Below are 12,798 nucleotides of genomic sequence, written 5' to 3' on the forward strand. Positions count from 1 at the left end.
ATGAAACTACAGATCTCTATTACATACACCTTGCTTTTCTCTTAAGGTACAATATCTAATAAATTCCACCTGTAGCTTTCAAAGCTGTCCTGATTGTGCTTCTAGATGACTCAGTGACCATTCCTTCCTTCCTTTCTTTCTTCCCTCCCTTCTTCCTTCCTTCCTCTATCTCTGGCTTCCTTTTTTCTCTCCCTTCTTTCCTTTCCTTCTTTCTCTCTTTCTTGCTTCCTTCCTTTCTTCTTTCCTTCCTGCGTTCTTTTCTCTCTCTCTCTCTCACTCTCTCTCTCTCTTTCTCCCACCCCATCCCCACTGGAGGAAAAAAACTGAGGCATCATTTCCTATATCTCAGGACTACAACTTGATTATATAAATAGCTAGTAAAAACAAAATTAAACAAAATTAAAATGAGTAAGCAAAGGAGAAAGTAAATCTACCATAGACAGGTACTATGGGGATAGAGAAGACCTGGTTTCATTTTCAGAAGAAGATAGCAGAGCTAAAAAAAGCCAATCCTTTTTCAATGAGAAATGTCAAATGGTCACAAGCCCAAAAAGAGTTCTAGGAAGAACTTAAAAAGGACTTTAAAATCAAATAAGAGAGATTAGGGGAAAAGTTGAATAAAATAAGAACAAATCCAAGAAAATTAGGAAAAGAAAGTGAACCAACTGGACATAGAGAATCAAAAACTTAAGGAAGAAAATAATTGCTTGAAAACTATAATTGGGCACGGGAAAGTTAATAGCATTAAAAGACACCAAGAAATAATGAAACAAAATGAGAAAAAATGAAAAAATAGAATAGAATATGAAACATCTCATCAGAAAAACAACTGATCTGGAGAACAGATTGGGGAGAAACAATATAAGAATAGTTGCACTACCTGAAAGTTACAATTTAAAAAAGAATCTTGGTACACTATTACAAGAAATTATCAAGGAAATTGCCCTGAAGTTCTAGAATGAGAAGGCAAAGCAGAAACAGAAAAAAATTCACCAATCACCACCTAAAAGAGATCCCAGGAGGAAAACTTCAGGAAAATCATAGTCAAGTTTCAAAGCTCCCAGGTTAAGAAGAAAATATTGCAAACAACAAGAAAAGAAACCTTAAATATCATGGAGCTACAATAAGGATTACATAAGACCTAGCAGACACTACATTGGAGGACCATAGGTCTTGAGATACTATATTTTGTAGAGCAAAAAAGCTGGGGTTACAACCAAGGGTCACTTACCCAGCATAGTTAAGTCTAATCCTGAATTTTTTTTGAAAAATGGACATTTAATGAACTGAAGGACTTTCAGGCATTTGTGACAAAAACAGCAGAACTTAAGGGAAAATTCGACATATTCAGAAAAAAACAAGGTAAACATTAAAGACCAATTATAAGGAACTTAAAGTCAAATTATTTACTTCTTACATGTGAAAATGTTAGTACTCTGGTGACTGTCATCACTATTTGGGTAGTTTGAAGAAAAGGCTTGAACTGAGCTGCATATGATGAGGTAATTCTAGAATAATAAAACTGTGGAGAAAGATAAAAAGTAGTAATTGTCTCATACAAAATGAGGCATGAAAGGAAGAATTGATATAGGAGAAGCAAGTGGAGGGAGAGTGGGTAGTGCTGGAACCTTATTCTCATTAGAAATGGGTTAAAGGGGAACAACATACATATTTAGAAAGGTATAAAAATCCTCTAAATTTAGAAGGAAATAAGATGGTGAGGGGAGAGGATAAGGGAGAGACTCTTAAGAGAGGTGGGTAGGTTATGGAATAGGATGACAAGGTAGCAGGTAGAAGTAAATTAGAGGAGTGAAGAGGAATAGGCAATAGGGTGAAGATAGTGAGAAAAAATAAGGAGGGAAATACACAAGTAATTATAGTTTAGTATGTGAATGGAATAAATTTACCCATAAAACAGAAATGATAGCAGATTAAAAATCTGAATTCAACAATATTTTGCTTTCAGGGAACAATAAAATTTATATATATATAAAGATTTTTAAAAGGGCTGGAGTAAAATTTATTATGTAAAAGAGTGGGAGTAGTAATCATATTTTCAGACAAAGTTAAAGATAAAATAGACTTAAGTAAAAGAGAAAAATAGGGACTACACTATGTGTCACCAATATTATTCAATGTTATTTTAGACCATTTAGGATAACTAGACAGTATAAAATGCCTGAGAGTATACCTGTCAAAACAGACACAGAACCTACATAAACATAAACACAAAACACCTTTTTTATACAAATAAAGTCATATTTAAATAATTGGAGTAATATTTATTGTTAATGGGAAGACAAGCCAATATAATAATATAATGACAATTTTACCTAATCTATTTATTCAATGACATCCCAATTCAATTTTTAAAAAAATTACTGAATGAGAAAAAATAACAAAATTCATTTGGAAGAACAAAAGTTCAGGAATTTCAAAATAAAAAGTAGGGAAAAAGATATAGAGAAAGGAGATTCAGCAGTATCAGACCTTAAACTATATTATAAGGCAAGAGCATTGTTGACATGTAAAATGGATAATTTAGATCATTTTAAATAAAAATAGTCTTATGTAAATAAAACCAATGTAGCCAAGAATAGAAGAAATGCAGAAGATTGGGAAAAAACTTTCATAACAGACAATCTCTCAGATAGGATGTGATTGTGTTGGAATTCTGCTGTGGTGCAGGAAATGATGAGCTGGTTCATTTAGAAAAACATGAAAACACTTGGACCTTTGAAGGATGATGCTACCCACCTCCAGAGAAAGAGATGACAACTGGAAATATGCAGAGTATAGTCTTATATATGTGTGTATGAGTATATGTGTGTATGTTCATAGATATCTAAGTATATGTCCATATATATGTATATACATGTGTGTGTATATGTGTATGTGTATGCATACATACATGCATGTATGTATGCATGTGTGTGTGTATATATATATGAATGAATGAAAACTGTATCCTTCTTTAGGGTGTGGGGAGTGTGGAGGGAGAAAAAATAGAGTAAAAGGTGCACATCAGAGAACAAAAGAAAACCTAGAAGGAAGCAAAGAAAAGCTGAATAGGTCTGAAAATAATGTGTAATACATATTATATAGGTTTTCTTGCAATGGAAATTTATTGTTTCATGTTGAATCCTTTCATATTCTGCTCTGTACATGGAAATATTCCCTTTTTATTTTTCTTTGGTTTGGTACTTAAGTTTGAAATGAACAAAAAAAATTTACAAAAAAAAAGTTAAATTAATTTCTGTCAGACTGCTTTCTAGTTTTCTAATTTTTTTTAATAGTGAATCCTTACTCCAGTAGTTAAGGACTTTGGGTTTATTGAAAATTCTGTTAATATATTTGTTTGCATCTGAATTTTGTGTACACAATCTATTCCACTGATTAACTTTTCAACATTTTTTACCAGTATCAAATTGTTTTGATGATTACTGCTTTGTACTATTATTTGAGATCTGATACTACTAGGTTCCCTTTTCTACCACTTTTTTTCATTATTTCCCTTGAGAATATTGACCTTTTGTTTTCTCACATGAATTTTAGTGATGTGGGTTTTTTTTCTTTGTTTTTTTTTGTAGATCTCTAAGGTAAGTAAATTAGTTTAGACAATGTTGTGATTTTTACATTGGCACAACCCAACTATGAGCAATTAATTCCTCTTAACTTATTTAGGCCTATCCTTATTTCTGAGAAGAAATCTTATGTAATTTTATTCATATAGGTTTTGTGTGTAGATTAGTAGGTAAACTGTTTCCTTTTATATACTTGATATTTATCTTGAATGTAATTTCTCTTTCTATCCCTTCTTGCTGGGTTTTTTTTTTGGACAATATATAGGAAGGCAGGATTACTTTGGTATCCTTTTATTTACTTAAGTTGTTAATTGCTTCAACTAACTTTTGTTGACTTTTTAGGGTTCTCTTAATAGATTATCATCTGAAAAACGCTATAACTGTTTTTTTCATCTACACTTATTCTCTCAATTTCTTTTTCTTGTCTTACTGTTATAGCTAGCATTTCTAATATCATGTAAAATCATGATGTGAAATAATAGACATCTTTATTTTACCCCTGTTTTATTGGAAAGACCTCTAGTTAATGTCAGTTACATGTAATGCTAACTCTTGCTTTTAAATAGGTTTTGTTAGCTATATTAAAGAAAGGTCAACTTATTCTTATGATATTTAGTATTTCTTTTTTTTTTCATTTGACTATTTCATTAACTTCTTTTTTTTTATTTATTTAGATTTCAGCATTGACTTTCACAAGAGTTTGAATTACAAATTTTCTCCCCATTTCTACCCTCCCCCCCACTCCAAGATGGCATATATTCTGGTTGCTCCCTTCTGTCACCCCACTCCCCTCCCATTCCCTTTTCCCTTCCTTTCTTGTAGGGCAAGATAAATTTCTATGCCCCATTGCCTGTGTATCTTATTTTCTAGTTGCATGCAAAAAAATTTTTTTGCTTTTGAACATCTGTTTTTAAAACTTTGAGTTCCAAATTCTCTCCCCTCTTCCCTTCACACCCACCCTCCCTAAGAAGTCAAGCAATTCAGCATAGGCCACATGTGTATCATTATGTACAACCCTTCCACAATACTCATGTTGTGATAGACTAACTATATTTTGCTCCTTCCTAACCTATCACCCTTTGTTGAATTTTCTCTCTTGGCTCTGTCCCCTTTCGAAAGTGTTTGTTTTTGATTACCTCCACTCCCATCTGCCCTCCCTTCTATCATCCCCCCTTTTTTATCTTCTTCCTCCTTTATTCCTGTGGGGTAAGATACCCAAATGAGTATGTATGGTATTCCCTCCTCAGGTCAAATTTGACGAGAGCAATATTCACTCATTCCCCCTCACCTGCCTTCCCTTTTCTTCCTACAGAACTGCTTTTTCTTGCCACTTTTATGCGAGATAATTTACGCCATTCTATCTCTTTCCTATCTGCCTCTCTCAATATATTCCTCTCTCATCCCTTAATTTGATTTTATTTCTTTTAGATATCTTCCCTTTATCTTCAACTCACCCTATGCCTGCTCTCTCTCTCTCTCTCTCTGTATATATATATATATATATATATACACATACATATATACATACATACACACTCACATATACATATATATACATAAAGATATATACATACATATGCATATTCCCTTCAGCTACCCTAATACTGAGGTCTCATGAATCATACACATCATCTTTCCATGTAGGAATGTAAACAAAACAGTTCAACTTTAGTAAGTCCCTTGCAATTTCTTTTTCTTGTTCTTTTTCTTGATTACCTTTTCATGCTTCTCTTGATTCTTGTGTTTGAAAGTCAAATTTTCTATTTAGCTCTGGTCTTTTCACTGAGAAAGCTTGAAAGTCCTCTATTTTATTAAAAATCCATATTTTGCCTTGGAGCATGATACTCATTTTTGCTGGGTAGGTGATTCTTGGTTTTAATCCTAGCTCCGTTGACCTCCGGAATATTGTATTCCAAGCCCTTCAATCTCTTAATGTAGAAGCTGCTAGACCTCGGATTATTCTGATTATGTTTCCACAATACTCAAATTGTTTCTTTCTGGCTCCTTGCAGTACTTTCTCCTTGATCTGGGAGATCTGGAATTTGGTGACAATATTCCTAGGATATTTCTTTTTGGGATCTATTTGAGGAGGTGATTGGTGGATTTTTTCAATTTCTATTTGGCCCTGTGGCTCTAGAATATCAGGGCAGTTCTCCTTGATAATTTCTTGAAAGATGATATCTAGGCTCTTTTTTAGATCATGGCTTTCAGGTAGTCCAATAATTTTAAAATTATCTCTCCTGGATCTATTTTCCAGGTCAGTGATTTTTCCAGTGAGATATTTCACATTGTCTTCCATTTTTTCATTCCTTTGGTTCTGTTTTATAATGTCTTGATTTCTCATCAAGTCACTAGCTTGCACTTGCTCCAGTCTAATTTTTAAGGTAGTATTTTTTTCAGGGGTCTTTTGGACCTCCTTTTCCATTTGGCTAATTCTGCCTTTCAAGGCATTCTTCTCTTCATTGGCTTTTTGGAGCTCTTTTGCCATTTGAGTTAGTCTATTTTTTAAGATGTTGTTTTCTTCAGTATATTTTTCAGTATTTTTTTGGGTCTCCTTTAGCAAGTCATTGACTTGTTTTTCATGGTTTTCTCGCATTCTTCTAATTTCTCTTCCCCATTTTTCCTCTCCTTCTCTAACTTGCTTTTCCAAATCCTTTTTGAGCTCTTCCATGTCCTGAGACCAGTTCGTGTTTTTCTTGGAGGCTTTTGTTGTAGGCTCTTTGACTTTGTTGACTTCTTCTGGCTGTATGTTTTGGTTTTCTTTGTCACCAAAGAAAGATTCCAGTGTCTGAGACTGAATCTGGGTGAGTTTTCACAGTCTGGCCATATTCCCAGCCAACTAACTTGACCCTTGAGTTTTTCAGCGGGTTATGACTGCTTGTAGAGTTAAGAGAACTATGTTCCAAGACTATGTTCCAGCACTCCTCCTTCCCCAAGAATCCCCAACCCGAACTAGACTTAGATCTTCAGCAGGCTCTTCACTCCTGCTCTGATCTGCCACTTAATTCCTCCTACCAGATGAGCCTGGGGCCAGAAGCAACTGCAGCTGTAGTTCTGTAGCTGCCCCATCTCCTCTGCCCCCAGATCGGTGGCCAAACCAGGAACTCCTTCTTACACTCTGTCCCCAGCAGCTTTTCCCACTAACCTTCTCTGTTGTCTTTGGTGTTTGTGGGTTGAGAAGTCTGGTAACTGCTTGCAGCTCACTGATTTAGGGCTCTAGGGCCTGCTCCACCAGGCTCCTGGTCTGGTTGGTCCTCGCTGCCTAGGGTGGGCTCTGCTCCGCTCCCAGCTCGGTGCGGGATAGACCTCACCCAGAGACCATCCAGGCTGTTCTGGGCTAGAGCCCTGCTTCCCTCTGCTATTTTCTGGGTTCTGCAGTTCTAGAATTGGTTCAGAGCCATTTTTATAGGTTTTTGGAGGGGCTCGGTGGGGAGCTCATGCTAGTCCCTGCTTTCCAGCTGACATCTAGGCTCTGCCCCTTTAGTACTTCTTTTTTACCAGAAATTGGTATTTTGTGGATCAGTCATTTCATTTGTGTCTGACTTTTCATGACCCCATTTGGGATTTTCTTAGCAAAGATACTGGATTAGTTTGCTGTTTCCTTCTTCAACATATTTTACAGATGAGGAAACTGAGGCAAACAGGGTTAAGTGACTTGCCCAGATTCAAACAGCTAGTGTCTGAGGCCAGATTTGAATTCAGGAAGATTAGTCTTCCTGATTCCAGGTCCAGCATTCTATCCACTAAACCACCTAGCTGCCCCAGAAATTGGTATTATATTTTATCAAAAGTTTTTTCTCCATCTATTGATATAATCACATGATTTTCATTATTCTTGTTATCTGTATAGTCTATTATGGTTTTAGTCTTCCTAATATGAAACCAATCCTCTCTAATCTTGGCATAAATTCAACCTGGTAATACTGTATAATCTTTTTCTTGCATCTTTGTAGCCTTGTTTCTATTTTTGCATTTTGTTCTTTAGGGGTATTTATAGTTTATTTTCTCCATTTCCCTGGCTTAGGCATGAAGATCATTATTTGTGACATGGTAGTTATTTCATATTTCATATTCATGTTTCATATTTTCCTATTTTTACATAGAGTTTATGTAATATTAGAATTAATTGTTCTTTAATGTTTGATAGAATGGATTTTTCTGGTCTGGTCATTTGTTATCATACACTGGTCATCAGTCTGGTCCTATGGGCTGCCCTCCTCCTTTAGCATTTAATTTTTGGTTTGTTAATTTTCTTTTTCTGAGAATAGGTTATTTAAATAATCTATTTCTTGTTCTGTTGATCTAGGTATTTTATATTTTTATAGATATTCATCCATTTAATTTAAATGATCAGGTTTTTTGACATGTAATTGAGTGAAATGGTTTTCTAGTAATTTTCTTTATGTCACTTTTGGAATTTTTTTATGGTTTCTTCCTTTTCCTTTTTAAGACTAGCAATTTGGTTTTCCTCTCTATTTTTAAAATAACATTAGCCAATGGTTTATTTTATTGTTTTGTTTTTCTAAAATATACTAATTTCATTTACCAATTCAATGTCTTTATTTTTAAAAAACCTTTCAATTTAGTTAATCTATTTTTTTTTTGGTTTTTCCAAATTTCTCTTTTGGTATTTAATTGGGATTTAAAAAATTTGTGGGTTTTCTAGCTTTTAAAAAACTATACTTAATTCATTAGCTCTTTTTATCTTTTGTTATTAATGAGGATATTTAGGGATATGTATTTCCCCTCAAGACTATTTTATCTATTTCACAAACATTTTTCTATTTTGTTTCATTTTTGTAATTTCTAATTTTATAATTTTTGTAATTTTCTTTTATGATATTATCTATTGTTTCTATAATTTATTCTTTGATCTACCAATTCTTTGGGATTCAGTTATTTAATCTCCAATAATTCTGAATTCTTTTTACAAAGGCTCTCTATTGAATATAATTTTCATTGTATTTTGGTTGGCAAAGGAAATAATTAATATTCTGCTTTTCTGCTTCTGTTTGTGAAGTTTTATGCCCTAGTATATGATCAGTTTTATGAAGGTTTTATGCACAGCCGACAAACATAGATATGTGTATATATACGCATGTGTATTTGCATATATGTGCACACATATACATATGAACTACAAAGTAGCTGACATATACACATACACCTATATCCTGTATAAATCTGACACCTTTCCGTATGTCTATGTGTTGTTGTTCAACCTTTGCTGTCAAATATCAATAACATTATGAGGTGATGCCTTGATTTGCATGTGAATTGGATTTAAGTGATGCAGAGCTACAGAAAGGTATCAGTCTCACTCTCATTTCCAGAGTCATTGAAGTCCAGTGGCAAGACAAAAGTCAAGATGGTTGGCGATGGATGGAATGCAGTGGATGAGTTTGGTCTTTCTAAATTAAGGTCTTTCCCAGGTCTCAGTTTGTCTGAGCCTACACTCACTCAATGCCTAATAAGGCATAGGTAAGAAGGATAGGTGAGAATTGAGACAAAAGATGGCCTAATTTACTAAAACAAAATATCAGTCTGGGAGGAAAAGACCTCAAAGTTTCTGGCCAGAAGTTCTAAGTTGAAGGAAATGTAATGTTCCAGGGTTCCAGGGTTCTTTCTATTACATGCATTACACCCAGTTTCTCCCCTCCCCCCCCACCCTGCCTTTTTTTTTTCATTTACCACTTACTGCTTTGCTTGATTTTGACTTAATCATCTTCATCATGCCCCAACCCAACCTGCCCAGGGTAAACTCATCATCATGGAAGTGGTTTCAGTTTTGCTACCCCTAGCTCATCAGGACCCTCAATTGCTTCTGCCTCTCTGATTGGAGGGCTAGAGGATAGCCTTGCCATATAAAAGACTCAAAATGCCAATCATCTCTTCATTTTCCATCCACTGCTCTGCTTGGTTTTGACTTCACCATCATTTTTGTCATGTCCCTGTACCAGGTATCCTCTGGCACTCTCTTCCCTCCTCTTTTTCAGGTTCTTTTTCTATACTAACTTCTTCCATTAGATTGAAAGCTCCTTGAGGGTAAGGAATGTTGTTTTTTATTCATAGTGCTTAGCACAGTGCCTGGTGCATGGGACGCCTTTAATAAATTTTTATTGTATTGTAATGTGTGTGTGTCTGTGTATACTACTGTTTTACCATTCAATAATCACCTGAAATATATTATATATAACTTTAAAAAATTATTGTATTCAGGTCATTAATTTCTTTCTTGTTCATATTTTGGTTAGATTTATCTCAATCTGAGAGTTACACTGAGATCTCCAACTATTATAATCTTATTATATATTTCTTTCTGTAAGTTAACTTTTCATTTACTTATTTAGATACCATGATATTCAGTGCATATATATACATATATGTGATATTAATTCACTGTACATGGTGCTTTTAAGCATAATGTTTATCTATTTTTATTTTTTACTCAAATCTACTTTTTGTCATTGCCATTTTTGAGATCATAGTTGCTATGTTTGCTGCCTTAAGTTGATCTGAAGCATAATAGATTTTGCTCCAATCCTTTATTTTATTTCTCTGTGAACATTTCTGTTTTAAGTATAATTCTGCTATCCTCTTCTATTTTATGGCTAAGTTCATCACATTCACACTTAAGGTTGTTAATTGTGTATTTCCCTCCATCTTATCCTCCTCTTAGAATTTTTCCTTTCTTTGTCTCCCCCCCAACCCCTCTTTGAAAAGAAGGTGGTGACCAAGAAGAGGTATGTTCAGCACTAGTGATCTGTATTTGATGCAGTTGACTTCTATCCCACTGCGCTTAGTTTCTTCTCCTCACCCAGTATCTGGGTTCCATCCTCCCTCTTAATACTCACCTCCTTTTTTTAATCTTGTCCCCACCTGATTTCTTGTTGAATTTAAGACATTTCTTCACCAAACTCTCTCTCCCTCCCTCCCCTTCTTCTCCCTCTTTGTAACTCCCCTCCTTTGTTTTAGAGATGAAAGTGGGGTTCATGTATAGTCTGCTTCCCCGACCACTTCCTCCATATCTATATAGTCTTCTCCCATATTTCAGTTATGTGAGATACTAAGTTCTGCCTCCTTCCTCTCTCGCTCTTCTTTAGTGTTTCCATTTTTTCCTCCTTCCATCATATTCTGATAAAGCTTTGACATGAATTTTTATTTGCAAGTGTAATCTTTCATCAGATGGTTTAAATATATCATATCTTGCATCCAAGAATGCAAATATAATTCTTGCAGACCATTATTTGAGTTCCCTTAGAAGCATTTCCTATGGTTTCCAAGATCCTGCAGTGAGAAATAAGGCAGACAAAATTTCAGGGACTTCAGTGATAGAATTCCATTCTTTTCCCATGAAACCTTCCCACTAATCATACCAAGTTTAATCACTACTCCCATGTTTCAGAGGGAGAATGTGGCATAGTTGGCAGAGTGCTAAATATAGTCAGGAAGACCTATATTCAGATCCTGCCTCAGACATTTACTAGCTGTGTGATTCTAAAAAATAATCACCTAATCTCTCAGCTTTAATTCTGTTAACCATTCAATGGGGACTATCCTAGCACCTTCATCATACTTGTGAGGATCAAATGGCATAATGTACTCAAATCTTTGCAAACCTAAAAATCCTATATAAATATGAGACTTTTCCTTACAACCCTGTCACTACTACTGTTCCTCCAATTACTTTGTATGTATTATTTCTACATGTATGAGTTGTTCTCACAAGATAGAAGTTCCTGAAGAGAATGACTTTAATGTGTCTATCTCAAGCATCCAACATAGCTCATAGCATATTGTGTGCATGTAATAAATAATCATTGAATGACTACAGTGTGCTTCATTCCTACCTCCAGGTTTTTGTTCATGTTGATACCTCTGCTTGGAAAGTTCTCTCTCCTCCCCTTTATTTATCTACATTAGCCCAAGTCTCATTTATTCCAGGCACTCTTTCCCAATGTGGAACATTTTATACCATTTTGTATCATTTTTCGCATTTCAATGAGACCCAGAGCCTGAATTAATGACCCACTTGAAGAGCCAGGACCTGGACTTCTTTGTTCTCTAAAGTTTGCTCAGAGAATATCTTTTCTCTGTCAACAAGGCCAGATCCGGCTGACATAAGAACATCTTTTCCCCTGTTAACCATTAAGGGATGAGGCCCTAATCCCAAGATACTACCTCACTTAATATTCTATGGGTATATACTTTAACTGACCTTTGCCAACACTCCTGTCTTTACAAACCTATTCCATTAAGGGTCTTGTGGTTAAACATACATGGGGATCATAAAATTGAGTAACATGCTGAATTGTTATTGTTCTAAAAACATAAAAATCTGTTCATTCCTCTGTACAAGTCAGTCGGACTCTCTCTGGCTCAATCCATGATCACGTCTGTCTGCTATGCTTAAAGGAAATGAATACATAAGTAATATGAATTTTTCTATCACCTAGCTCTGTTTGCCTCCTTTAACCAACCTTCAGGTTTAACAGCAACAACTCTAACACACACTGATTTCTTTCCTGATTGATGGGCTCCATTTTCCTCCTCTGTAAAATAAAGGAGTTGGGACTAGATGGCCTTTGAAGTCCCTTCCCACCCTAGATCAATGATCTTATGAACTCTGGCACATGATATAGAGGAAAGATGAGTGGGTTGAAGGTAGCAAGATTTGGTATCAAATCCCAGCTCTTCTTCTTATTACCTATTAAGCAGTGACATGAGTGGGATGAAGGAATATAACATTTTTGTTTAGTCACAGCAGACTCTTGGTGACCCATTTGAGGTTTTCTTGGCCAAGATACTGGGGTAGTTTCCCATTTTCTTCTCCAGCTCATTTGACAGATGGAAAACTGAGCCAAACAGGGTTAAGTGACTTCCCAGGGTCACACAGCTAGTAAGTGTCTGAGGTCAGATTTGAACTCATGAGGATGAATGTTCCTGATTTCCGCCCAATGTTCTTAGTATACGTAATATATCGCCCATGATATAACACTATCACATATTCAAGAATATTTAGGCATAGCCTGGAGTGGAGGTCAGGATATATATGTAAACTGGGGGAAGACCCTGGAATTAACCCGTCGCCCCTGCCGCCGCCGCCCTCCTTGGCAAATCCTGTGTTTTTGCACCCTGACTCGCTAGTCCTCTGCCTACAGGACCAGCAAGGACAATCCCATGAAGGTAGGGGAAGGGAACAAAAGCCAATCAA

Source organism: Trichosurus vulpecula, chromosome 4, assembly GCF_011100635.1.
Source record: "Trichosurus vulpecula isolate mTriVul1 chromosome 4, mTriVul1.pri, whole genome shotgun sequence".
NCBI lineage: Eukaryota > Metazoa > Chordata > Mammalia > Diprotodontia > Phalangeridae > Trichosurus > Trichosurus vulpecula.